This window comes from Microcaecilia unicolor, chromosome 1, assembly GCF_901765095.1.
Source record: "Microcaecilia unicolor chromosome 1, aMicUni1.1, whole genome shotgun sequence".
NCBI lineage: Eukaryota > Metazoa > Chordata > Amphibia > Gymnophiona > Siphonopidae > Microcaecilia > Microcaecilia unicolor.
In genome coordinates, this window is record NC_044031.1 from 124,221,332 (window position 1) to 124,247,518 (window position 26,187).

The window sequence follows — 26,187 nt, forward strand, 5'->3', positions numbered from 1 at the left end:
ACATGGCTGAGACCAAGTCCTCCGACTTACACAAGGGTATATACTTGATATTCCACTCTTACAGAGATATCAGAGTAGTTCACAACCACCATAGGAATAACAGTAAGAGAGAAAGAAAACAGAAAGAACAGCTAAGCACAATGGCAGGAATCCAAATCGGGAAATCTCTTTAGGCCAAGGAAAAGTAATAAGCTTTAAGATCTGCTTTGAATCAGGTAAGGACTGTTCGATATGGAGGTGCCTGATCAACAAATTCCAAAGCAGTTGAACTAAAACATCTAGAATGCAGAACTGTGAACATTACCCCACTTTTTCCGAAGTTACATAGGTAACTCAGTTCATTATCGTATTTAGTCTTATATTTCACTCACAAGGCCTACTCTGTAGACACTCCTTATTATCTTTCCTCTTTAACTGTTCCTTACACTCCTTTCTGCTTGCTCAGATCCTTCAACACCCATTACCTTATTCTCTTATGAATCTACAAGGTATTCAGTATTTTTTTGTTTTTGGTCCCAAAACTTTGGAATGACTTCCCCCCTGCCCTTCCACTCCAAGCAATCATTTAAAACATTTAAGATTCTCCTCAAAACTCACTTTTTTGAGCTGGCATTCAGTAGTTAGCTATCAGACACTAGTATGTAGTTATGGCATTTGCTTACATTATACAGTCTATACTTGTCACATTTTAATTGAGTGCATGTGGCCTGTCCTATCTAATTGACAGCACTGCTTTCAAGCTCTTTTATTAGTTTTAAATTGTAAATTGCCTTGATCTGTGTGCCAGATAAGGAAGTATTGCAAATATCAATAAACACACAGTTAACCTAATGATGGGCCTTTGCAGGAGGGGGTGGGGGTGGATAATAGATTGTTTTGGAACAAAGAGCACCGTAATGGGCATGTGGGATAAGTGAATTGAATAGAGCAGTGAGTTGCCTACTTTTCAGGGCTTTGAAGGTCAACAACAGCACTTTGAAATTTATTCTGAATGATACATGACAATATGCCTCCCTGAGAGATGGGAGTCATATGGTCTGTGGGTTTAAGATTGAGCAGGAGTTGTATGGCTATCACGTTTTGCACACACTGAATATCAAAGAGCAGATATTGACAGTCCATTGTTATAATAATCAAGGCAAGAGAGAATGAAAGAATGGAACAGCAAAACGAGGGCCTATCTGTCTATCAGAGATTTGATTGATCTGATCTACCTAAAGGCTGAAAATGAAGATTTGATGACTGAGGAGATTTGAGGATAGAAAGGGATCTGAGGGTCAAGGGTGACCTTCATTATCTGCTGGAATGCCTGAACAGGAACTGTGGTACCATTATAAATGGCTAATCAACAAAAGGATGAGAGAGTCTTAATATATAAACACAAGAAAAACCTCTCTTAGTATAAATTGCAAAGTACTTGATCTACTATTGTATTCCTGTGAAGTGCAAAAAGAATATTTATGAGAAAGGGAAAAAGCCTCTGAACCCAGACCTCCACCCAATGTTAGTTTTTAATTAGGTATACAGTAAATAACTTGGGTCACCTTGAGGGGCATAATCGAAAGGGACGCCCAAGTTTTGCTGAGGACGTCCTCGCAAAATGTCCCGGTGGAGGGGCGGGGAAACCTGTATTATCGAAACAAGATGGACGTCCATCTTTCGTTTCAATAATACGGTCAGGGACGCCCAAATCTTGACATTCAGGTCATCCTTAGAGATAGTTGTCCCTAGACTTGGTCATTTCTGATTTTTGGCGATAATGGAAACCAAGAACGCCCATCTCAGAAACGACCAAATGCAAACCCTTTGGTCGTGGGAGGAGCCAGCATTCGTAGTGCACTGGTCCCCCTGACATGCCAGGACACCAACCGGGCACCCAAGGGGGCACTGCAGTGGACTTCATAAATTGCTCCCAGGTACATAGCTCCCTTACCTTGTGTGCTGAGCCCCCAACCCTCCCCCCAAAACCCACTACCCACAACTGTACACCACTACCATAGCCCTTACGGGTGAAGGGGGGCACCTAGATGTGGTTACAGTGGGTTTCTTGTGGGTTTTGGAGGGCTCACATTTACCACCACAAGTGTAACAGGTGGGGGGGGGGGATGGGCCTGGGTCCGCCTGCCTGAAGTGCACTGCACCCACTAAAACTGCTCCAGGGACCTGCACACTGCTGTCATGGACCTGAGTATGACATTTGAGGCTGGCATAGAGGCTGGCAATCAATATTTTTAAAGATTTTTTTTGAGGATGGGAGGGGGTTAGTGACCACTGGGGGAGTAAGGTGAGGTCATCCACAATTCTCTCTGGTGGTCATCAGGTCAGTTCGGGCACCTTCTTATGCCTTGGTCATAAGAAAAACAGGACCAGGTAAAGTCATCCAAGTGCTCGTCAGGGATGCCCTTTTTTTTCCATTATGGGTCGAGGACGTCCATGTGTTAGCAACGCCCAAGTCCCGCCTTCGCTATGCCTCCGGTACGTCCTGTGAACTTTGGCCGTCCCTGCGACGGAAAGCAGTTGGGGACGTCCAAAATTGGCTTTTGATTATACCGATTTAGACGACCCTGTGAGAAGGACGCCCATCTTCCGATTTGTGTTGAAAGATGGGCGTCCTTCTTTTTTGAAAATGAGCCTGCTTGTCTTCATCGGCATAAAAAACCCTATTCTCTTTTACTCCATATTGCTAAAAACTTCACAGGAAAAAGCAAACTTGTGGATCCAAAAATATGAAAATGAAAAAAATTACTTAACTTAGACTTTTAGATCATAGTAGACACAAATGTGTAAAATAAGTCAAACACACCGACTGTGGCCAGAGTTTCGCTATGTGAGCTGTCTCAAGGTGTGCGTGACATCGGTAGTCTTCAGCACAACATGGCGACACAGGAGGTGTGAAGATATGTTCTGTAACTCACATGGCAGAATATTGATCAGGACTGAGCTTAAGGTGTTGGGGATCAAGTCAGTGGGCCATGGAAGAAAGGCAGGAATCGAGAGATTGTAGATTGATTGCAGCAGGGCCATCAGAGTAGAACAGCTAGATGCCTGTTTGAAAAGATAAGGACTTACACACAGGGACTGGATTAAAGTCATTAGACGATCAACTTCACACCTGACAAAACTTGAGTACCAAAAGAGAATCTTCCACAGAACAGAAAGAACACACAAAAGCACTGATACACATACACACAAGTGCTACAGAAGAACAAGACCACAGAAAATGACTACACTCTGCTCTAGGGGCTCTAGTTTATTTAGATTCAGTCACAACCATCAGAGCCGTCCTAGCTAGAGATACTGTACCAGAATAATTTATACCTCCTCAGTATGCTAGATGATATGGCCCACTGTCATGGTTTCTCTCCAAATAAATGTATTTAGCACCAAGTGGTATTTGTGAAAGAAATAACAGACCTGTAAAGGCATTGCTGGAATACCATCTCAAGTCCAAGTTGCTGTTGGCCTCTGTGTCATCGTTTGATAGAAACCAAGGCCATCATTTGATCCTGAGAATCAGTGTTAGAAATATATTTTTCATTTTAAATGAAAAATCAAAAATCACCTAGATAGAGAAATATTAAAACTCCCATTGAATACTGTTGAAGAAAGTTATAAATCTCAAATCTGAAATGGGGTTTATAAGTTTGCAGCTTCAGAAACAGAAAGAGGTTCTGCAATCTGTGCTGTGTATTTCAGTATCTTCAGTACAACTTCTTATTCTTCCTTAGCTGTTTCAGTGATGAGTTCACTAGGCCTGTTTATTGTACAAACATGTGCATCTTACCTCATATGAAAGCAATGCGTCTCATCTTTCCAAAGAAATAAATTGTTTGCATGTATGACAAATGGGTCCTGAGGTATCACAACACAACTTGATGCAGGAGGAAAACATCTCCGCATAGCAGTTTGATCAGAGGGACAGAGAAGCTTTCACCAGCCCTTCATGAGCCCTAAATTAGGTAATATGATAAAATATGGGGAAATAGAACAAAGTTGAAGGCTTTCTTTTTTATTCAGGCAGCTACTCTGACAAGACAGCTGTTAAAATTATGCGATGGAATATGGCTAATTGTCAGGTTCTTTAAGCAATTCTTTTTTTTTTTTCTTTCTTGGATGTATGAGAGATGGTGATGAATCATAGCAATACTTTAACAGCAGATAAAAACCAACTGGTCCGTTTGGTCTGTCCAATCAAAGCTCAAACCAGAATTGTGATTGGATTATACAGTTATAAAGATGTAACCACCTGATGAGAAAATGGCTATACAGTTATAAAGATGTAACCCCTGGCAAGAAAATGGTATGCCTCAAGAACCCCTTGTGGCTGGGTTCAGAGGATAACTGAGCATGTGTGGAAAGGTCTATAGTCTCTTTCTAGAAAGAGAGAGAGAGCCTGCCAAAGAAGTGGGAGTGAGGTAATTCAGCATGAAGTGGGTTGCTGATGATTAAATGTTGCTGACATGGGCTCCAAGAGAGGATCATAACATCCCAGTGCAAGTATGTCAGCATCTGGGTCCTGGGAAGAGATCTCACATTTCCAGAACAGGGATCTTGAGTAAGGGGATTCTTTGGAACTTTGTGAATATGCAAATAGCCCACACCTGTTTGTGATCAGAATAGGAGCTACGAATCCAAAAAGGGTCAGGGCAGTTCATCAGTCTGAGAAGTGAAGAGTAGCAGCCAGATGCCGAAACAAGCCCCTGGACATCTCTATTGGTACGTGTATTGTGAGGGATGGGAAGCATGTCAGTATCCTTGAATTCCCTTTTAAGCAGTGAACTATCAGATCACTCTTAGAGGATGGGAGGGGGGGGCTGTTATTTTTGTATATTGTACCATAGTTTTAAGTGCTACTCTGGAAAAACATGGGAAGTACCTTTCATGGAGCTGAATTCTTTTATGAACTGTCCTTAAGATAAAAACAAACAACCCATGACGAGAGACATCTACCTTAGTGTAAAAATCCTATAGATCCCAGATCTTCATATCTCCTAAACAGAATGCACTTCCTTTCAGCACCTAACCACCATACCTCTATTCAGGAAATCTGACTGCCCCAACTTGACATTTCGTCCTTTAGATTGTAAGCTCCTTCGAGCAGGAACTGTCCTTCTTTGTTAAACTGTACAGCGCTGCGTAACCCTAGTAGCGCTCTAGAAATGCTAAGTAGTAGTAGTAGTAGGTCTGCTCCAAGGGCTTTTTTTGAGGGAGGCACCTTTTCCATCATCTGCTAACATTGACCCATGGACCCCAAGTTTTAATGAAAGAGCTCAGGTGTTACACACCAGTTCAGCCTTGTCATAGATTCTGTGACTGGTTGCAGAGGGCCTGTTTATTATGCGGTGGGCCCCTCAGTGATCACCCCACTCCTGAAGGGTGGCCTAGCATTTGAGTACCGGCACCTTTTTTTGCTAGAAAAGACACATTGGCTCCAATACTTGTTAGAACTCTTTTCTAGTGTCAGCCCATTAGCTCTGTGGCAATACTGTATTCTGCAAAATAGAAGAATCTTTGATTTGTGGCTCGGTTTTGCTGGGGGGGGGGGGGGGGGGAGGAGGAGGAAGGGAGGTCATAGTCATTATAGAACAGTAATGTCTATGGAAAGAGCCCTGATGTCTGGTTCGAAGTTAAAGATTGTCACTGCAATGACTAGACTAAGGAAAGTTGAAAGGAGATATTATATAGGGAAAAAATCCCTGGGTGGTTGCAAATGAAGGCCCAGGGAGTCAGATCCCAGCTCTGGTTCCAATTCAGCTGGAAATTCAAAGGAAAAGGAAACTGCTGGGTCAGAAAAAAATCTGTAACCCTTAAAGAGCTGACTTAGCCTTGTAAAGACTCTATACCTCAATACCAGCTACAATGACATAAAACATTACCAGGGAATGTTCTCAGGACCAGATGTACTAAAGACATTTTTCCCATTTCATGCCTGTGGGAAGCATGCGTAGGTCATTCGTGAATCAAAAAGGCTCACCGAGTCCCACTGATTTTACAAAATTTATTTCTACATTCATCTTTCAATGCCAAGCAAATGATCTTTTTTAAAAAAATGTATTATTAAAAATGTTTACACACTAGTACTCAAAATATGAATAGGGTGATCCAAAAGGCATTTAAAATACCAAATTGTTGTGAAGAGTTTACCAGAAATGTAAGTCCCTGTCTTAGAAAGAGTAGCAGTGGATGATTATTGCTCTTGAACTCAGAAGTACACCTGAAAAAGGGTACTTTGCAAAACTTCCTGGGCTTAACATTAGGCAGGAAAAGTGGATAGTTCAGATGTTTTCAGAGGCTTTGTACGAACAAAGAACACCTGAATTTGAGGAAACTTGGGCTTCATGCTTTTTATTAGAAAATCCACCCACTGTGTTTGCTGTACGATATGTTAGATTTTCCAGACAGTACTGTACTCTCTCAAGCAGACAGCACCGAGTGCCAGAGGACCTGAATGTTTATTTTAATGTGTGAGCTATGAAACATGTGTAAATTTGATTGATTTGGGAATTAAGGCACTACAGACCGATGAGATAGCCCTAAACCAGTGTGACTTAAGTAAAAGTGGAATACTTTTAAAGCTCTGATTACCAGTGGGGAAAAAAAATCCCAGCGTCTTGTCATTCTACATCTGGCTACATTTAAAACAACATTTATCATATTCTGTGTAATACTGTACAATGGACAATTGGGGACATATTAAAAGACAAAATATCTCTATTTCTGTTTCTATCTCTGTTTCTAAGTCTATCTATGGATATAGATAGATAGATAGATAGATAGATAGATAGATAGATAGATAGATATAAAATCCAAGAACTATTTCAAACACACCCTTTTTATAACCACTGTAATCATTGTGGTTTCTAAGAGTCAACCGATTAATTCATTAAGGGGTATAGTTATCAACGTGGGCTACTTATAAGGCATGTTATTGCATGGATCCCATTTTATGCCATGAGACCTAGTTACTAATAACTGGGGTTCACAATAAAATAGCACATCTTAACGGTAGCCCATATTGATAACGTCCCCACTAAGTATTAAACAGTGTCCCTATACATCATTTGTAGGCTGTAAAAGTTTCTGTTTATTTGTTTTCCTTTTCTTCATTTTGCTCTGTACAATCTCTGATTGGATCCCTCTCCTCAGCCTCAGCAAGCAATCTGGTTAGTACAGCATAACTTACCTTCTACAGCAGGATCTGTCAAGCAAAAAGAGGCTTCCTGGAACATTATATTGAATGCTGAGAATGTGTGAGTAGGGCAGGAGGAATGTATGAAGATAGAGTTTGAGTCCTGCTTTCATCTCATACAATTCTAATCCCACTCACTCTCGAAGCAAATATGGTTCTGTAGAACTCCCTTATGACTAACACATTAAAGGAGTCATTTACTGTATGCAGGGAAGTGGGAACAGAGGAAGGCTAAACAAACCCCAGGAACAATGAAATAAAAGTTTATTACCATGGTGTATATAAAAAATACTATTAAAATAACATAAAATCAATGTTCAACAATTCAATATATAAAAAACAATACACAGTAATATAAATGTGCTTAAAAAAATCAATGGTATACAATGAGTGTAATGTCAGTGCACAGAACTCATGTCAGTGCTTAAGACTCGACACGGCACTGTGTTTCGGCACGTAACGTGCCTGCTTCAGGAGTCTTGCAATTGGTAAATGGAGTCAAAAATATGCTGCTAAGTAGAAAAAGTGAGAAGGTCTTTAAAAGGACCATGCATATATAAGACAATGCACTGTGTGAGAAAAAACGATGGCATGAACCAACACAATTCAAATGCACCAAAGGCATGGGGCAAAGCGTCAGTGCTCATTCAACTAACTTAGGTGCCTTTTTACTAAGCTGCAGTAAAAAGTGGCCTTAGCGCGTGTAATTCCCACATGCTAAGGCCATTTTTAGTGTATGGGTAAAATGGCTGATTTTTCTATGCCCAGCATTAATGGCCCTGTGCTAATTTTCCCATAGCATGTGACCAGTACCGCTTGAGCACTTACCAATACCTATTTTGTAGGCAGTAAGAGCTCATGAGCTAGCCATGCGCTAATTGGTTAGCTCATAGCGATGTAGCTGTATTAACCAATTAGGACTAGATTCTATATATCGTGCTGAGATTTCTGCGTGGAAATCAAAGCGTATTCTATAAGGTATGCTTTAATTTAGTCATACTTTATAGAATAAGCCTAAATTTCCACGCAGTCCACATGACTAAATTTGGTTGTGGTCAATTACACCAAGTAAAACCTAGCATAAATCCCTAAGCCTAAATTAGGCATGGAGTAGGTGTATTCTATAACAATGCGCATAGATTTTAGAAATGCCCACAGACCCACCCATTCTATGCCTATAACCATGCCCACTTTTCAACTATGTAACTTATATTTATGCACACCACGTTACAGAATATACTTAGCAAGTAGTGTGGGCAAATTCTAATTAATGCGACCTCTCATGGCAGCTCATAGTACTTTCTATAGCACCATGAGCTGCCATGATAGGTCATGGCAGCCAATATGAAAGGCAGCCGCGAGGGGGCAGGAGCGAGGGGACTGCACTCCTGACCCCAAAGACACCCACTAAGGCACCAGGGAGAGAGGTATGCCAAGGGAAAGGGGTGAGACCTAAGAAATTGCAGTGGTGGGTAGGATGGAGGGGGTATTAGAGAGGCTGGGAAGGGGATCGGGAGGTTTTTTAATTGAAAAAAAAATAATGTGGGTGTCAGCCCAATATTCAACACTGGCACCCACATAGGTAAGTGGTCTAATATAGGAGAGCTCAAATAACCCTAGGCTTCTCCCCAGTGCCATCCCCAGTGCCATCTCTGACCTGCCCACTTTTTGATTGAGCAGTCTGTGGGGATATTCAGTGGCACTCTCCGGTTAAGTGTCAGTGAATAGCCCCACTTAGGTGGCGGCAGCAATTTAAGAGGGCAGGAGAGGCTCCTGCCTGCTTAAATCATTTTAAATATTGACCCAACTATATTGAATAAAAACATTTGTTGGTTTACTTGAATTACTTAATAGCCTATTCCTTCATGTTTTAAAAATGTTTATTTTGAGCGATCCAGCTCTTGAATTTTCGACCAGAGGAGTTTGTTGCTAGGAGTTTTTCCCCATCTGAGGATGGGGAAAAGAAAGGGGAAAGCTAAGACACTTACCTCCTCGAGTCTGGCTGGGGTCCCCCCCTTGGCGCCAAACAACAATGGAGAATTTCGAGCTGAAGACACTGGGAGAGCGGACCAGGGGCGTATCTGGACTCCGGCGGTAGGGGGGGGCCTGAGCCAGAGGGAGGGGGTACATTTTAGCCCCCCTCCCCGCCATTGCCGGACACCCCCTCCCTTCCCGCTGCCAACCCTCCCTCCCCCGCCGTCGCTTACTTTTGCTGGCGGGGGACCCCAACCCCCGCCAGCCGAGATCCGCTTCCTCCTCCTACCTTTAAAAATATTTCTTCAGCTGGCGGAGGACTCCAACCCCTGCCAGCCGACCCAAGATCTTCTTTAACTTTCTTCTATCTTTGTCCTCCGCGTGGCCGACGTGTTGCTGCTGTTGTGCAAAGCTGAAATCCAGTTTCGGAGTCTGACGTCGCAGCCATTTTACCCACACACTAAAAATGGCCTTAGCATGTGGGAATTACACGCGCTAAGGCCACTTTTTACTGCAGCTTAGTAAAAAGGCACCTAAGTTAGTTGAATGAGCACTGACGCTTTGCCCCATGCCTTTGGTGCATTTGAATTGTGTTGGTTCATGCCATTGTTTTTTCTCACACAGTGCATTGTCTTATATATGCATGGCCCCTGTGGCCCCACGCAGATACGCCCCTGGAGCAGACACTCGCCTCGATGGGTTCTGCGTCTTCTGATGTGGAATGCAGCATTGAGGGAGTGTCATTGAGCCCTCCCTCAATCACAGCTCCTCTGCGACCTGGAAGCAGTACGGGGCGGCCGGCTCACAACAAACGGGTATGCCCGGAATGGGTCAGCTCTCGCTTGTAGAGAGAGGAGATCCTGCCTGCCCTTTACTCCCTGGGAGTATATCAGCAGAGGAAATGCAGATGGTTCAGCTTTCCTCGTCTCCCATTCAGGACTCTGCATCCAGGACCGAAGGTTTGATAAGACCAGCAGTGGTAACGATGGAATTGATCTGGGATGCACTCCAAGGTCTGAACTTAACTCTCTACATTATCTAGCTCCCTTAAGGTAGAAATTACAGAACTTAAGCAAATGAATCAGAATCTGTCTGACAATGTTTATGACCAAGGGAAAAAACCTGAGGAATTAGAAAGAGAAGTGCTACAATTGAAAAGTGTTGCCTCTATGCTTATAAAAGAGAGAGATATTCAAACTCGTAAGATGGAATATCTGGAAAACCCACCCAAAACCCACTGCACCCACATGTAGGTGCCCCCTTCACCCCTTAGGGCTATGGTAGTGGTGTACAGTTGTGGGTAGTGGGTTTTGGGGGGCTCAGCACACAAGGTAAGGGAGCTATGCATCTAGGAGCAATTTGTGAAGTCCACTGCAGTGCACCCTAGAATGCCTGGTAGGTGTCCTGGCACGTGAGGGGGACCAGTGCACTACGAATGCTGGCTCCTCCCATGACCAAATGGCTTGCATTTGGTCGTTTTTGAGATGGACGTCCTCGGTTTTCATTATTGCCAAAAACCGGGGACGACCATCTCTAAGGTTGACCTAAATGGTGAGATTTGGGCATCCCCGACTGTATTATCGAAATGAAAGATGGACGCCCATCTTGTTTCGATAATAGCGGTTTCCTTGCCTCTTCGCCGGGTTGTCCTTAGAGATGGTCGTCCCCGTTCGATTATGCCCCTCCATGTCACCTAAATTCAGGACAATGGGTAGGGCTTAGTAGCACTCAGGCAGCTCAGACAGGACCAGCACAATCAGGCTCTGAAGGAGAGAAACAGAGAACATAAAGCGCAAAACAGCACAATGTAGAAGCAAGTACAAACTAACAGCACCACTTAGTTTGAACTTAAAGAAAAAAATCCCAGAATGTCACCTACCTGTAGGGCAATGGGCGCGGCTTAGCGGCACACAGGCAGCTCAGATGGGACCAGCACAATCAGGCTCTGCAGGGCAATGGGCGGGGCTTAGTGACAGGCAGCTCAGATGGGACCAGCACAATTGGGCTCTGAGAAACAGAGAGTATATAGCACAAAACAGAACAAAGTACAAGCAAGTAGCTACCTGATCAATCAAATTTGTTTGACACAATCTCTTGCTAGTTAACTTTGCTGCCTTGGATCCTGCAACAAACTGGATTCTATAGATTTGTCTATACTTCATTAAAGTCTTCATTTATTTTTCGAGCACCAAGGAAAGACTCAGAAGCTGATAGTTTCCAACTTTCTCTCTTACTGTATGTCTGAATAGGGATGTCTTCTGTCCTTTTTCAGTCCCACTGATCCCTGTGTCCAAGGACTTAGTGAATAAGTTCTTCAGTGGATCAATTAGGACCTCTCTGACTTCCCTTAGTATCCTAGATGTATCTCATCTGGCCCTATAGCTGTGTTCAGTGTTACTAGTTCTATACAAACATTTTTTTCTGTAGATGATGGGGCTTCTAGCACACTTCCTTACATGACCTTTCTGGTCACCTTTCTCCAATCCCTTCTTAGAAATATAGGGACGCAGATACTTTTGGCAAATAATGACCATAAAGCTCTAGTCTGTCCTGTCATTTCTGTTACATAGTCAGAGATACCAGTTGATCTTTGGATTTCACTTCACTTTTTTGCATCTTGGGATCCTTTCTGCTTATCTCATGCTTTCTCTCTTGAATACCATTTCTGCCTCCATTACTACTACAGGAGGCCATTCTGTGGTGCCCACCACCCTTTCTGTGAAGAAACATTTTTGATGTTATGCCTGAGTCTATCTCTTTTTTCCCCTTTGCTTCTTGTGCACTATTTTTCTTTTGATGTATTTGAATGTCTCTAAGACATCACCCCTGTGTCTTCTTTCATCTTGGGTACCAGTTTTGCTGTTTTGATTGCTTTTTCTGCTTCTTTTGTTTTAACCAGATATTCTCCTCTGTGTTCTCTCTGGGATATTTTGTATGTTTTGAATGCTATTAAAAAAATTTTTACCATTACATTTTCAGCAACATATTATGAAAACCATAGTTTCTGTAACTTAGTTTTATTTTCATTCTTAGCATAAATGTTGCTTATTTCGTTTAATATAGATTACCGTTCTTCCACTTTGTTTGTAACCCCCCCCCCCCATCTTTCCAACACATGTATAGGCTGCTTTCTCTAAGTCCGGGGTATTAAACTTTGTATGAGCTCCCCTCCCCCTCATTATTCTGGCTCGTGCATAAAACCATACTTAAGGTACCTCCCAGTACCACCGACTATGCTACACTCCTTGACTGTCTTGACCCAGACCTTGGCAGTTACCCAGCAGACAGAACCTGGACCAACTTCGAGACACTATCAGTGGATATCATTTCCCAAACACTCAAAAGATTTGCCAAATCTCACTGCAAACTAGACATATGTCCAAACAACCTCATGACATCTGCTCCTCAACAATTTATAACAGACATTACGAAACACTTGAACTATATGTTACAAAATGGCCTCTTCCCGAAGGAGAAAGGAAACATCCTACTCACCCCAATACCCAAAGACGTACAGAAAAGCGCCAGTGAACTAACCAACTACAGACCAGTAGCATCTATTCCCTTAATAACCAAACTAATGGAAGGATTAGTGACCAAACAAATCACAAACTATCTAGATAAATTCTCAATACTCCACGAATCCCAGTCAGGATTCCGGTCTAACCACAGTACTGAAACAGTACTAGTTACTCTTATGACCAAATTCAAACAAATGATTGCAATTGGAAAGAACATACTACTTCTACAATTTGACATGTCAAGTGCCTTCGACATGGTTGATCATGGAATACTATTACATATCCTAGAGTACTTCGGAATTGGAGGTAATATTCTCAATTGGTTCAAGGGATTCCTAACCACACGATCATACCAAGTGACATCTAATTCGACTACCTCGGCCACATGGCTACCTGAATGCGGAGTCCCACAAGGATCCCCCCTTTTGCTGACTCTATTCAACCTAATGATGATACCATTAGCCAAACTATTATCAAACCAAAATTTCAACCCATACATTTACGCAGACGACGTAACGATCTACATCCCATTTAATCAAGATTTAAAATAAATCTCCAATGAAATCAACCAAGGTCTTCATATCATGCATTCATGGGCAGATGCATTTCGGCTGAAACTTAATGCCGAAAAAACCCAGTGCCTAATACTCACCTCCTAACATAACAAGAACAAATTCACCGCCATTAACACACCAAATCTGAACCTTCCAATTTCGAATACCCTAAAAATTCTGGGAGTTACCATCGAGAACCACATGAAAAACACAACCAAGAAGATGTTCCACTCAATGTGGAAACTAAAAAGAGCAAGACCTTTCTTCCCTAGAACTGTCTTCCGCAACCTAGTACAATCAATGGTGCTCAGCCATCTAGACTACTGTAACGCACTCTACGCCGGCTGTAAAGAACAAATAATCAAGAAACTTCAGACAGCCCAAAACACAGCAACCAGACTCATATTCGGTAAAACAAAATATGAAAGTGCTAAACCCTTACGAGAAAAACTGCACTGGCTCCCACTTAAAGAACACATCACATTCAAAATATGCTCACTAGTCCACAAAATCATTCACGGAGATGCACCAGCCTACATGTCAGACCTGATTGACTTACCACCCAGGAATGCCAAAAGATCATCCCGCACATTCCTTAATCTACACTACCCTAACTGCAAAGGTCTAAAATACAAATTAATACACGCGTCAAACTTTACCTACTTGAACACACAGTTATGGAACGCACTGCCAAGCAAATTAAAAACGATCTACAAACTAATGGACTTCCGCAAACTGCTCAAGACCCATCTGTTCAACAAGGCATACAACAAAGATCAACCAATGTGAACACACACAACTACTCCACATATATTCTGAACTATCTCACAATTCCTGATCTTTATACCATGATTTTGTTGTTTTTTTTGTTACATTTGTACCCCACACTTTCCCACTCATGGCAGGCTCAATGTGGCTTACATGGGGGCAATGGAGGATTAAGTGACTTGACCAGAGTCACAAGGAGCTGCCTGTGCTGGGAATCGAACTCAGTTCTCCAGGACAAAAATCTACCACCCTAACCACTAGGCCACTCCTCAGTGCCAAAGATCCCTCTTTTACAATAAATGTCTATCTTCTAGCATCTTTCCACTATTCAAAATGTATTGTAAGCCACACTGAGCCTGCAAAGAGGTGGGATAATGTGGGATACAAATGCAATAAATAAAATAAAATAAATAAATAAATAAATAAATAAATAAATAAATAATATTGCTCAAATGACTGCCTATCTAGACATTAGAAACATTTTTTCCATTTAGGGTATCAGGTCCAGTATTTCTAATTCCCTCATGGATTTCAATATCATTTTCTGAAGGGAACCCTATAAAGGAAGTCCAGGATCACTCTACTTTTGACTGATTCGACTGACAAGATATCCCAGCTCACATCCAGATGGTTAAATTTCATACCATCACCTTCAAATCATTGAATGAATCACAAAAACAGAAACACATATAAAAAGAGTACCTTTTTTTTTTTTTTAATATATTTTTATTAAAAGTATGAAAGGCATATAACAAAAACCAGTCAAAATTTTAATTCAGAAAAAAATGATCTACAACTTGCTTCCTCAAAGAGGATTGAAATAGTAGTTCTATAACCATAAAGAAAATGTCCTTGAGCTATGATTTCTGTGATGCTGGGTGGCCTATGCTAATACATTTTAATGACATTCTCTGTGCAACTGAAGTTTTAAAGCTGATTTTTCCTCCCCCCCCCATCATTGTGGGCCCAGGAGAAAATTAAATAAACATCATTATGAGCATTAAATGTTCCCTAAAGTGTTTGTCAGACAAGATTATCTATTCAAAAAAGCTAAGCATTTAAAATATGAGATCCTGCGGGGATTGCTTTTAATATCCCTGGGAATCATTATGGCACATCTCAGTGGTATATTCTAAGTACCATATGATAAGAACTGGTCTAGTGAACGGTAATGTTAAAGAAAGAGGAGTAGTTTGAAGCATATAAACTCCAAATCCTCTTGTGCAGGATTTTTCCAATCTAATGTCAATAAGCTCTGTGTTGTAGGCCTCACGGTCTCAGACTGCTCTGTGGTCTTGCAGTTCTGTTTGTTTTGGAAAACCAACAATAAACAAGAGGATATTACAAGATGTTATGGATGACTTTACTTGAGGAAGGGTTACAATCCAAGGAGAACAAAGACCTTGTACAAGAGGGGCTTTGAATAAGAGAAAGGACTCTATTCATAATATTTGTTTTTTCTTTCCCTGAGGAATATATCAAAACAGGATGAAGATGTTATACAAATAAAATATTTGGTTACTAAAGAGAGTCTACCAGTGCTATCAGTTGATGTTAATTTTGCTGAGCCAAGTAAGAAAAGGAGACCTGAATTTTTTCCAATTAAGGGACTTGAAAGATGTATTTTCTTTTTTTAATGACTGAGTATTTTTTTTTAATGACTATGAGTATTAGCTGGGGACAGAAGACTAACAATTTGATATCAACATTTTTTCTATCTTACAGTTCATTTAAGAGTAATTTGAAGACATGCATTTCTTAAGCTGTAGAGTCATAAAGTGAAGGGGGAGGGGAGGAAAGGAAAGGCTTCTTGAGACATACAGGCTTATTTTCAAAAGAGAAGGGCGCCCATCTTTTGACACAAATTGGGAGACGGACATCCTTATGGAATCGGGAATGACTTCCCCCTACTCCTCCAGTGGTCACTAACCCCCTCCCACCCTAAAAAAGAAAAATTTTAAATATTTTTTTCCAGCCTCTATGCCAGCCTCAAATATCATACCCAGCTCCATGACAGCAGTATGCAGGTCCCTGGAGCAGTTTTAGTGGGTACTGCAGTGCACTTCAGTCAGGCGGACCCAGGCCCACCCCCCCCCCCCATGTTAAACTTTTGTTGGTAAATGTGAGCCCTCCAAAACTCACCACAAACTCAGTGTACCCACATCTAGGTGCCCCCCTTCATCCCTGGCTATGGTAGTGGTGTACAGTTGTGGGGAGTGGGTTTTTTGGGGGGACTTGGGGAGCTTAGCATACAAGGAAAGGGAGCTATGCACCTGGGATCAATTTCTGAAGTCCACTGCAATGCCCCCTAGGGTGCCCAGTTGGTGTCCTAGCATGTGAGGGGACCAGTGCATTAAGAATGCTGGCTCCTCCCAAGACCAAATTGCTTGCATTTGGTTGTTTCTGAGATGGGCATCCTTGGTTTCCATTATCACCAAAAATCGGGGACAACCATCTCTAGGGTCAACCACCTCTAAGGTTGACCTAAATGTTGAGATTTGGGAGTCTCTGACCGTATTATCGAAACAAAAGATGGCGGCCCATCTTCTTTCAATAAGACGGGGTTCCCCGCCCCTTTGTGGGACGTCCTGCGAGTACGCCCTCAGGAAAACTTGGGCGCCCCGTTCGATTATGCCCCTCATAGGTATGTTGATACTCAATGTCAGGGACTGGGAGGCAAATTTTAGTGCATTTGAAAGGCTGGTCTGTTATTTTGTTGAATTTAGTTCATGTTTTTGCCTAGCCCAATGTGTTTCAAAGGTACTTTATGAAATTTCCACAAGTCCTAAACTGTTTTTGAAAGTTGCTAGGTGCTTATAAAATTGTCTGTGGGTATATACATGTAACCCTGGGCTCACCACACACACACACAGTCTGGACACCAGCTAGCTCGTTGTGGGTTAGGGGACCTGAGACCAGGGCCACAAAAACACCACTTTTATCACCTGTTCACTCCACTCCCACATAGGACTTGATCTCTTTTCTCACTCGAGTTTGGGCACAGGCTGGCCTTATGATGTTAAGTTGGGCTATACCCGAATATTCTTGATTAGTCTGGGAGCAAGCACTTCACTCTCACACCAAGGATTGTATTTTATGCCACAACATCTTTACTGAACTCTGTGACAGGCAGTGTAGATCTTCTTTTGAAACAGTCAATTTATAATACCACATGTTAGCAGATGCAAACATAAATCCAGACCCAAGCTTGGGGATACGGTTTATCTTCTGAAATGCAGTTTATCATCCTACAGTATGTACATATTTATAGCTCCTCCTATCCATACCCAGCTCTTCGGGCAGAATAATCCAAGGCTGTGCTTGTAGCATTGGTTGTCACAAGCAAACTTCTAAAGGATCAGACCTCCCTGTCTGTCCTCACTTCCAGAGACGCACTTCTCAGAGCTGCACCCTTGCACAGGCTCTTTCCTGCTCCTGCTCTTGGGCTGGGCTCCCCTTTACCTACACAGAACACTCCACTCTTCCAGTTACTGCCTTTGGCCGACAATAACTCCCCCTCAGATCAGCCTTAGGTTATTTTGGCCTTTCCAGGGCACCCCCTGTCCTCATGGGTCTTGGCAGGGGTAGAGGCAACCAAAGACCTTATACAAACCACAACACCAACATTTATTAACTCCTAATTCCTCCCACACTGCCATTCAACAACCAGAAACATTTCTCTCTGCAACTTACCTGGGAACCCACCCCCTTGGGCTGGATCATTTACCACCCACAACCTCAGAGCCTTCCCCTGAGAGATTCTAGAGAGTTCTCTCAGGTTCTTTAGTAATCCTTATATAATGGGGGATTACACACACATTAAAGTAGATGTTATGGAGACATAGCAAGTATGCGCATAGGCATTCCCGGGAGCAGAGTTACGCATGTATGATATAAAACATGTATGTATCCATGTAAACTTAGGCAGAAGCGTTATGCCTGCCTCAGAGCAAGTATAATTTTGTGTAGATACTTTCAGGGAGATGACTTTATAAAAGTAGGAATATGTGTAGCCTTTGTAAAAGAGATGCAACATATGTACTTAAGTGCCTTCTCAACCTGGGATCCCTGTTTTAAAATTGCCAAATTCCAAAAGCCATAGCCTTGGCATGACAGATATAAAATCAGCTGACTGTAAAAAAAAGGCTCATTCAGTTTCTTGAAATCCATGTGTAGAGAAATCTTCAGTGAGCAGAGTGAGCAATATTTCCAACTCACAAACACCAGGCCCTGATGTATGTGAGAGTCAACAACTTCACAGTAATATCATCCTCTGTCCAATTTCAATGTTTAGTTCACCAAATTTAGTAAATGCAAATATCCATGTTCCTTTTACAAATTCAATAGTACAAACTTTTCAAGAAACATTAAACTTATCTTTCAAAGAATTATCCTTGCAGAAGCTATAGTATATCCGCTATGATGCCATGTTTCAAGAGATTCTGCTTCAGGGATATCACTGCCAAAAGATTCATTCATTGCTCATTTCTACAACTTAGATTCCTATGTTCCTCTTCAAATAGGCACTGTAAATCAGCACAAATCTACTTATGGTCTGAAGGCATTGGTGCGTGCATGTACCTATGTATTTTTAAAAATACACACTCAAGATATCCAACATTACACTGTATGCACTGACTTGTTATAATCTTTCTAATTAAAAAAAAAAATATATATATATATATAAAGAATATATACTCCTCGTCTCTATCAACATATGTTCCGTTGGGAGCACCTACACATATCCCCTGATTCTATAAAGGTTACCAAAAATTGCGCGCTGACGTTTAGGTGCACCCCTGATTTGCGTGCACAAGTTAATAGAATAATGAGCCAATTAATGCCAATAATTGACTTTTTAACATGTAATTATTTGCACTAATTAGATTTAATTGGGGCTTATGCTCATAAAGTTAGGCGCAGGATCCATGCCTAAAACTTACATGTGACTCAAAAAAGGGGGCATGGAAATGGAAGGGTCATGAGCATGACGTGATTTTGAGTTATGTGCATAATTATAGAGTAATGATGCTCCACACATAAATTTAGGTGTGGGCTTTGCACCACATTTTCATTGGTGACCACATCACACCATTTTTGCAAAAACTTCATTGGCTACCAGTACAATACAGGACTAAATTTAAAACTCTTTGGCTGATCTTCAAGGCCCTTAAAGGAAATGGCCCTGAGTACCCAAAGAATAGGATGATCCTCTACACACCTCCGAGGACACTAAAGTCCTCTCAAGAACTATCACTAACCACTCCCTCTCCAAAAGACATTACACGATGTGATACCCACAAGCGAGCCTTCTCCGGAGTAACCCCCACACTCTGGAATGCACTGCCTGAAAGGCTCCGCTTAACACAAGACTATCTCTATGTCAGGAAGTAGCTGAAAGCTTAGCTCTTCAACCGGGCCTTTAATGGAAGAAGTAAATAACTTGTTAGTCTCACTCACACACACACAATGAGTGACACAGGCTGCACATACTGCAGCAGGACATGTTTATTCACTCCTACACTAGCTGATATAATATTTAACCATCTTTCTGCCCTTATGTGCAACTTTCTTTAAATTAGTCACCTTACTTTCTAACGCTTCTTATTATCTTACCTATCTACATGTTCCACAATTAAAATGTTCTATTACGTATTGTGTTGACATTGTAAGTAGTATACCACGCCATACTTTATTTGAATATTTTTACTGCTGTATTTTTACTGCTGTAATTGCCTATTGCTCATATTTGATCTATTCTTACTGTATACCGCCTTGAATGAATGCCTTCAAAAAGGTGGTAAATAAATCCTAATAAATAAATAAATAAATTGGTGCAAATGGCAGTGCCTAAATTTATACGTGACTTGTCCACTTAAGCGTTTATTCTATAAACCATGCTGAACTTTAGGTGCGGCTTACAGAATACCACATAAGTGGGTTTTTTTGGTGCAAGTTTATTTTAGGTGCCACATATAGAATCTAGCCTATAGTGTGCACACAAGTACTCATAATAGTTTCTACAGTGTGCCTACTTTTACATGCATATACAGACACATCTAATATAATAAAACGCACCGTGAACGTTCTGAAGACAACCTTCTGAAGTCACTCAAACACTTCCTGAAGGGTTCGTGGATTCGTGGTGTGAAGCCACCCAGCCGTCTCTGCCCCGCCCTCGCGTCAAACGTCATGACGTCGAGGGCGGGAAAAAAAAACGGATCGCGAGGGCGGAAAAACAAACAAACAAACTGATCGCACCCACGCACGGTGTGTTTTAGTATATTAGATTTACCTCCGTGTTGGCGGTTCCGGCAGCGCAGCGTCAGGGAAGGAGGCGGCGCTCCCGACGTCTCTAGCCTTCCCTTCGCTGTGTTCCGCCTTCTTCTGACGTCAAGGATGACGTCAGAAGAAGGCAGAACAAAGCGAAGGGAAGGCTAGACATCGGGAGTGCCGCCTCCTTCCCTGACGCTGCGCTGCCGGAACCGCCACCACGGAGGTAAATTTAAAAAGAAAAAAAAAAGGGATGTTGGGGGGAGAGAAGAGGGTGGGCAGTAAAGTTGAACAATGGGAGCAGGAGGGCAGGGGAGAAACGACAGCATGGATGCGAAGGGGGGGGGCAGGGATGCGAAGGGGGGGGGGGAAGAAGAGGGCGGGCCAGGCGGGGACAGGGGAGAGAGAGGAGCATGGATGCGAGGGGGGGGTCATGGAAGGAAGATAGGGGAATTGCTGGAAAAGGAAGAGTGGAGGGCGCAGGGGACAGAGGAGCATGGATGGGCATGGTTTGGGAGGGCAGGCCTCAGGGAGAGAGGGAAATTGCTGGAAAGGGATGAATGGAGGGGGCAGGGGACAGAGGAGCATGGATGGGCATGGATTGGGAGGGCAGGGCTCAGGGAGAGAGGGGAATTGCTGGAAAGGGATGAATGGAGGGGGCAGGGGACAGAGGAGCATGGATGGGCATGGATTGGGAGGGCAGGGCTCAGGGAGAGAGGGGAATTGCTGGATAGGGATGAATGGAGGGGACAGATGGGCATGGATAGATATGGATTGCAGGGCAGGGCTCAGGGAGAGAGGGGAATTGCTGAATAGGGAAGAATGGAGGGGGCAGGTGACAGAGGAGCATGGATGGGCATGGATTGGGAGGGCAGGGCTCAGGGAGAGAGGGGAATTGCTGGATAGGGATGAATGGAGGAGACAGATGGGCATGGATGGATATGGATTGCAGGGCAGGGCTCAGGGAGAGAGGAGAATTGCTGGATAGGGATGAATGGAGGGGGCAGGTGACAGAGGAGCATGGATGGGCATGGATTGGGAGGGCAGGGCTCAGGGAGAGAGGGGAATTACTGGAAAAGGATGAATGGAGGGGGCAGGGGACAGATGGGCATGGATTGGGAGGGCAGGGCTCACACTCTCTCTCTCATATACAATGTGTTTCTGACTCTCACTCTCACACACTCTGTCTCATACTGTATCACATTCACTCTCTATGTGCCACACAGTCACTCACACACTCGCTTGGTCTCATACACTCACTCTCACAGAGAATCTGTGTCTCACACACACTCTCTCTCTCGCACACACACACACACACACACTCTCTCTCACACTGTGTCTCACATACACACTTGCACACACTCTCATTCTCACACACACACTCTCTCACAAACACACTCACACCCAGACTCACTCTCTCTCTCTCACACACACACACTCACACTTTCACTCTGTCTCTCACACAGTCACTCTCACATACACTCTCCCAAACATACACACTCTGAGGAAAACCTTGCTAGCACCCGTTTCATTTGTGTCAGAAACGGGCCTTTTTTACTAGTAATTTTATAAAAGTTGTTTCCTGTATATAAAACAGGCTTTACATATGGAAAGTGCTTTATAAAAGTACTCCCGTAGTGGATACATTTTTGTTTTTCTACTTAACACTTAAGCTTTCCAATGATAACAAAAAGAAAAAGCCTTCTTCAAACCAAACTGGCAAAACTGTACACACAGCAAAGGCTGTGTTTTACTCAGATAGCAAAAACTGAAAGAAACACACAAATTGCAACATAATCCCGAGGAGGGTGCATGTGGGTTTTACATTTACTGAATTTTATTTTGGGATTCCAGAGTTGCACTGGAGGGAACTTTCCTCATATTTTGACTGCCACTTCAGACCACAGACACATAGCCAAGTACTCTGCTAAATTCTGTTACATCCTGAGCTCTCAGATTCAGTCCCTATCCACAGAGCCAGCCAAAATGAAATGCAGACTTACACAGGATGGAATAAAACTTAATTTCTGCTATTTTTTATGATTAGAAAAACAGAAAGATAACACGACAGATCCTTCCTGATCGGACTATATAACAAACTTAGCTGAAAGCTCTCTGATCTAGGATGCGAGGACAAAGAGAAAGAAAGCGCTGTTGCTCACAGGTAACGGGTGTTGCAGGATTGAAAAGGTACACAACTGGGTGATATATCTGAAGGCAAAAGGACAGAACCACTCTCTCAGTGCTCAGATCTTTGTGCAAATCTGAGTAAACGTGGCTCCTCCTGCACACAGTGGTCTCCTCAGTTCCTCAGATGGTTTCAAAGTTCAGTGCAAGCAACTCTTGGGAGGTAGGAGGGAATATGTGCCTTATCAATCCTACAGTTTGTAGAAAATAACTTTTACAGGTTAACATTGTTTTTTCTGTTAACAAACAAGATTGAGTCAGGCACACAAGTGGATGCCTCCCAAATTTAGACTCATTTTGATATTATCTTAGTCTTTAGAGTAGCCTATAGTGAAATATAACAGTTGCAAACTCATAGGGACATATTTTCCAGCACTGCTTGACCAAAGGCATTGTCCTGTGCTGAGGCTTGGTCCAAACAATAATGTCCAATAAGATGGTAATTTTATAATGGGGCACCATGGGTAGGTGCCCACAGAGGTGCCTATGTTGGCGCTATTTTATAAAGACAAGTCGGCACCTACTTATTTTTATAAAATGCTAGCATGTATGACAGAGAACACAACCTCAAATGTACACATGATCATAGATTAAGGGGCCCTGTTAAGCTGTGTTAAGTACCTAAATCAGGGTTTACTGTAAGGTAGACATTAGTGCAGGCCCAGGGCATTAAGAAACCCGTGTTAACTGCCTAATGTAGAAGTGAGCTGGCTCTGGATGTGATATGGGCGGGCGGGCGGAGATGTGGCCAGTTGTGACATCACATGAATGCAAACTGTAGTCTAGCAATTCTGACTGCTCATAGAACAGCTGAATTTACTGCTACCTCGAGCATAGTGCACTGTCACTGGCCATGAGGCAGCACTACCCCAAACCTCTGCATCCCCCCAATCAGGCACCTGAACAACTTTCTGATTGCCTGATCACACTAACAACCCCCCCCCCAAGCACATCTCCCTGAACCCCAATCACATTAGCAACCTTCCTCATATAGCTCCCCGACTCCCGAGTATTAATAGTACCACAAGGCTACTGCTAAGGGTTATTGGTGCCATTTCAGATTTTGGCACTGACCCAGTGACACCAGAGAAGGACTGCTATCACCTGGAACCAGGTAAGTCTTGGGGGGGGATCAAGGGTGGAGGGAAGGTAGGGTTATTGAGGCAAGGTTTTAAGGTCTTAGGGGATGGGGCTTCTTGAAAGAGGCAGGGATCTTTGCTGGGGGGGGGGGGGTCCCGAGAGCTGTGCAGGAGGTTGTTGATGTGATCAGGGAGCTGTATATTTGTGTGTGTATATATGTGTAGGGGGGAAGGGGGTGGTGGTGTTGGTTTTGTGATTGGGGTTCAGGGTGCTGTTCAGGTGTGTGGGAGCCTGATTGGGGGTGCAGGGTATGATAGGGAGGGTGATACATGAACCAGTTGTGTTGCCCCAGCCATCTGTCATTGTGGCAGTTACCACTCAGTGCTATGTTACATGTCTGGGCTAATAGCGTGAGAGGGGTCCATAGGTCACAGCCATAGGATGGATCAGGTTGGGAATGCCAGGGCATAGCCTCCTAAGTAAAGAGTTAGAAATGAATTGTAAAGGACAGGATTTCATATAAGGGGATCTTTTGATATTGCAAAAGTTTTACAGAGCACCTTTTGGCTTGGTTTTACATAAGAATTTCTAACACCATATTGGAGTTTACAGATACATGCCCATGTTGGGTCCTTGACTATTTTAATAAAGAACTTTTTAATCTGGTTGTGTGTGGTTTTTTCTCTCCACTCTGTGGTCTTCCAGTCGTTATTTTATAATAGGTTATATATGGATGAATATTGCCACATATATGTTATGGTTATGGTTTATGCAGATGATATTCATCAAGGCAGACTTTAAGAGGGCCACTTTCACTGCAGTGGCATGTCAGGTCTACCTGGAGAGAAAGATGAAAAGTGGTGTAGATGTTCTAAATGACTGAGTTCTTTTCAAGTAGTGGATAAGAGCCTGTTTACATTCTAGGTATGGAAGGCTATCTTGTGAGGATTTGAATGGAACTTTGGATAAAATGTAAGAAGCACTATTTCTTCATTTAGGTGAAAAGAACTTGGGAAGTGTCTGAAGAACAACCTTGTGATAATGGAATTGAGTGTGGGGTTCGTGTATTACCAATGCCTAATGTACTCTCTGAGCTGAAGTAATCACTACTAGGAACAGAACTTTCCAGGTTAGGAACTTAAGAGATGCAACATGATCCAAAGGTTTCAAGGAAGACTTCATAAGAAAAATGAGCACCAAATTTAGGTCCTATAGTTTAGAGGACTTTCATAGTGGAGGCTTTACATGAAGCAGATCTTTCATGAAACAAGCACTCATATGCAATTGTGATGCTGGAAGATTATCCACGAGTGAATGATAGGCTGACAGTGCATTGAGGTGTACTCTGATAGATTTGAAGGCCAAGGTGATATAATTGCTATAAATACAATGCAAATACAAATATACTTATATTCTGTAATTTACCAAACAGCTTGATGCAGGTTACAAAAGAGTATACTAGCCATTTCTAGGAATTACAAATAACACATTATAAAATCAGTAATAAAAATAAGTAAATGTTCAACAGTTTGTATAAGGACATATGGTTTTTTCTAAAGATCTTAAATCTAAAGACAGTGAATTCCACAGCAAAGGCACCTGAAATGTAAATGATTGTTTCAGTTTTTTTTGACTGTATAGTCTCTACATCAGGAATATGAAACTTCAGTTGATATTTTGGCCTGAAAGATCTCAAATAATTTGGAATTACTATCAATGATGTCATATAAGCAGGAGCTTGATCATGTATAATTCAAAAGATTAAACTACAAAGCTTAAATGTTATACAGGCCTCTATTGGTAACCAATGTAATCTAAATAGCAAAGACATAGTCCTGTTACATTGTTTTCACTCCACTGATCAATCTAGCCACTGTATTCTGAAGTGCCTGTACTTTGGTTGCAATTTATAAGTACAGCTTGCTAACAGTTACAAAAGTCCAACTGAGATAATGCATAGGTTAGTATTATAATCCTAAATTGGTTTAGTAAGAAATTACTTTTAATTTGTTGAAGTTGTTTTAATCTCCAAAAACACCCTTTGAACCAAGATGCTAGTTTGAAGTTCCATGGTCAGCTCTGGATCCAACCATACTCCCAGTATTATTAGAGAGGTCACAAAAGAACATTTAACATCATTAAAACTGTAATACAGTAGCAGGAGGACACATGACAGAGTCATGTACCTTTGTTAAACACCAGATTGAAAATCTCTTCCATTTGAAAGCATATATTTGTCTCATGGAAGGTTTCTGAGTGGTTATAAGAATGTCCTGGATAGGCTGCAGAAATTAATGACTGCTCAATTACCAGGTTGTAAGAGCTAAGAGACTTTGTTTGAAGAAATGGCCATTTTATTGAGTTATCAGTGCTGGGAACTGGAGTAGCTTGCAAGAAAGTAGAACTACTAGATTTTTGAGAAGAGGGAGCTAGTTCTGTTGAGGCCAATGAGAATCATGGTACTTCAGCTTGCTGGATCTTTTGGAGAATTCATAGTATGAGAGGAATTGGAAGTAAAGCACAAAGAGCTGACAAAGTCCATGGAATTGCTATGACATCTGAATTCCATGGACTCGGGGAAAGGAAAAATCACATAATAGAGAGGAAGCTTTGGGTTCTCTTCACTTTCCAAAATGTCAGT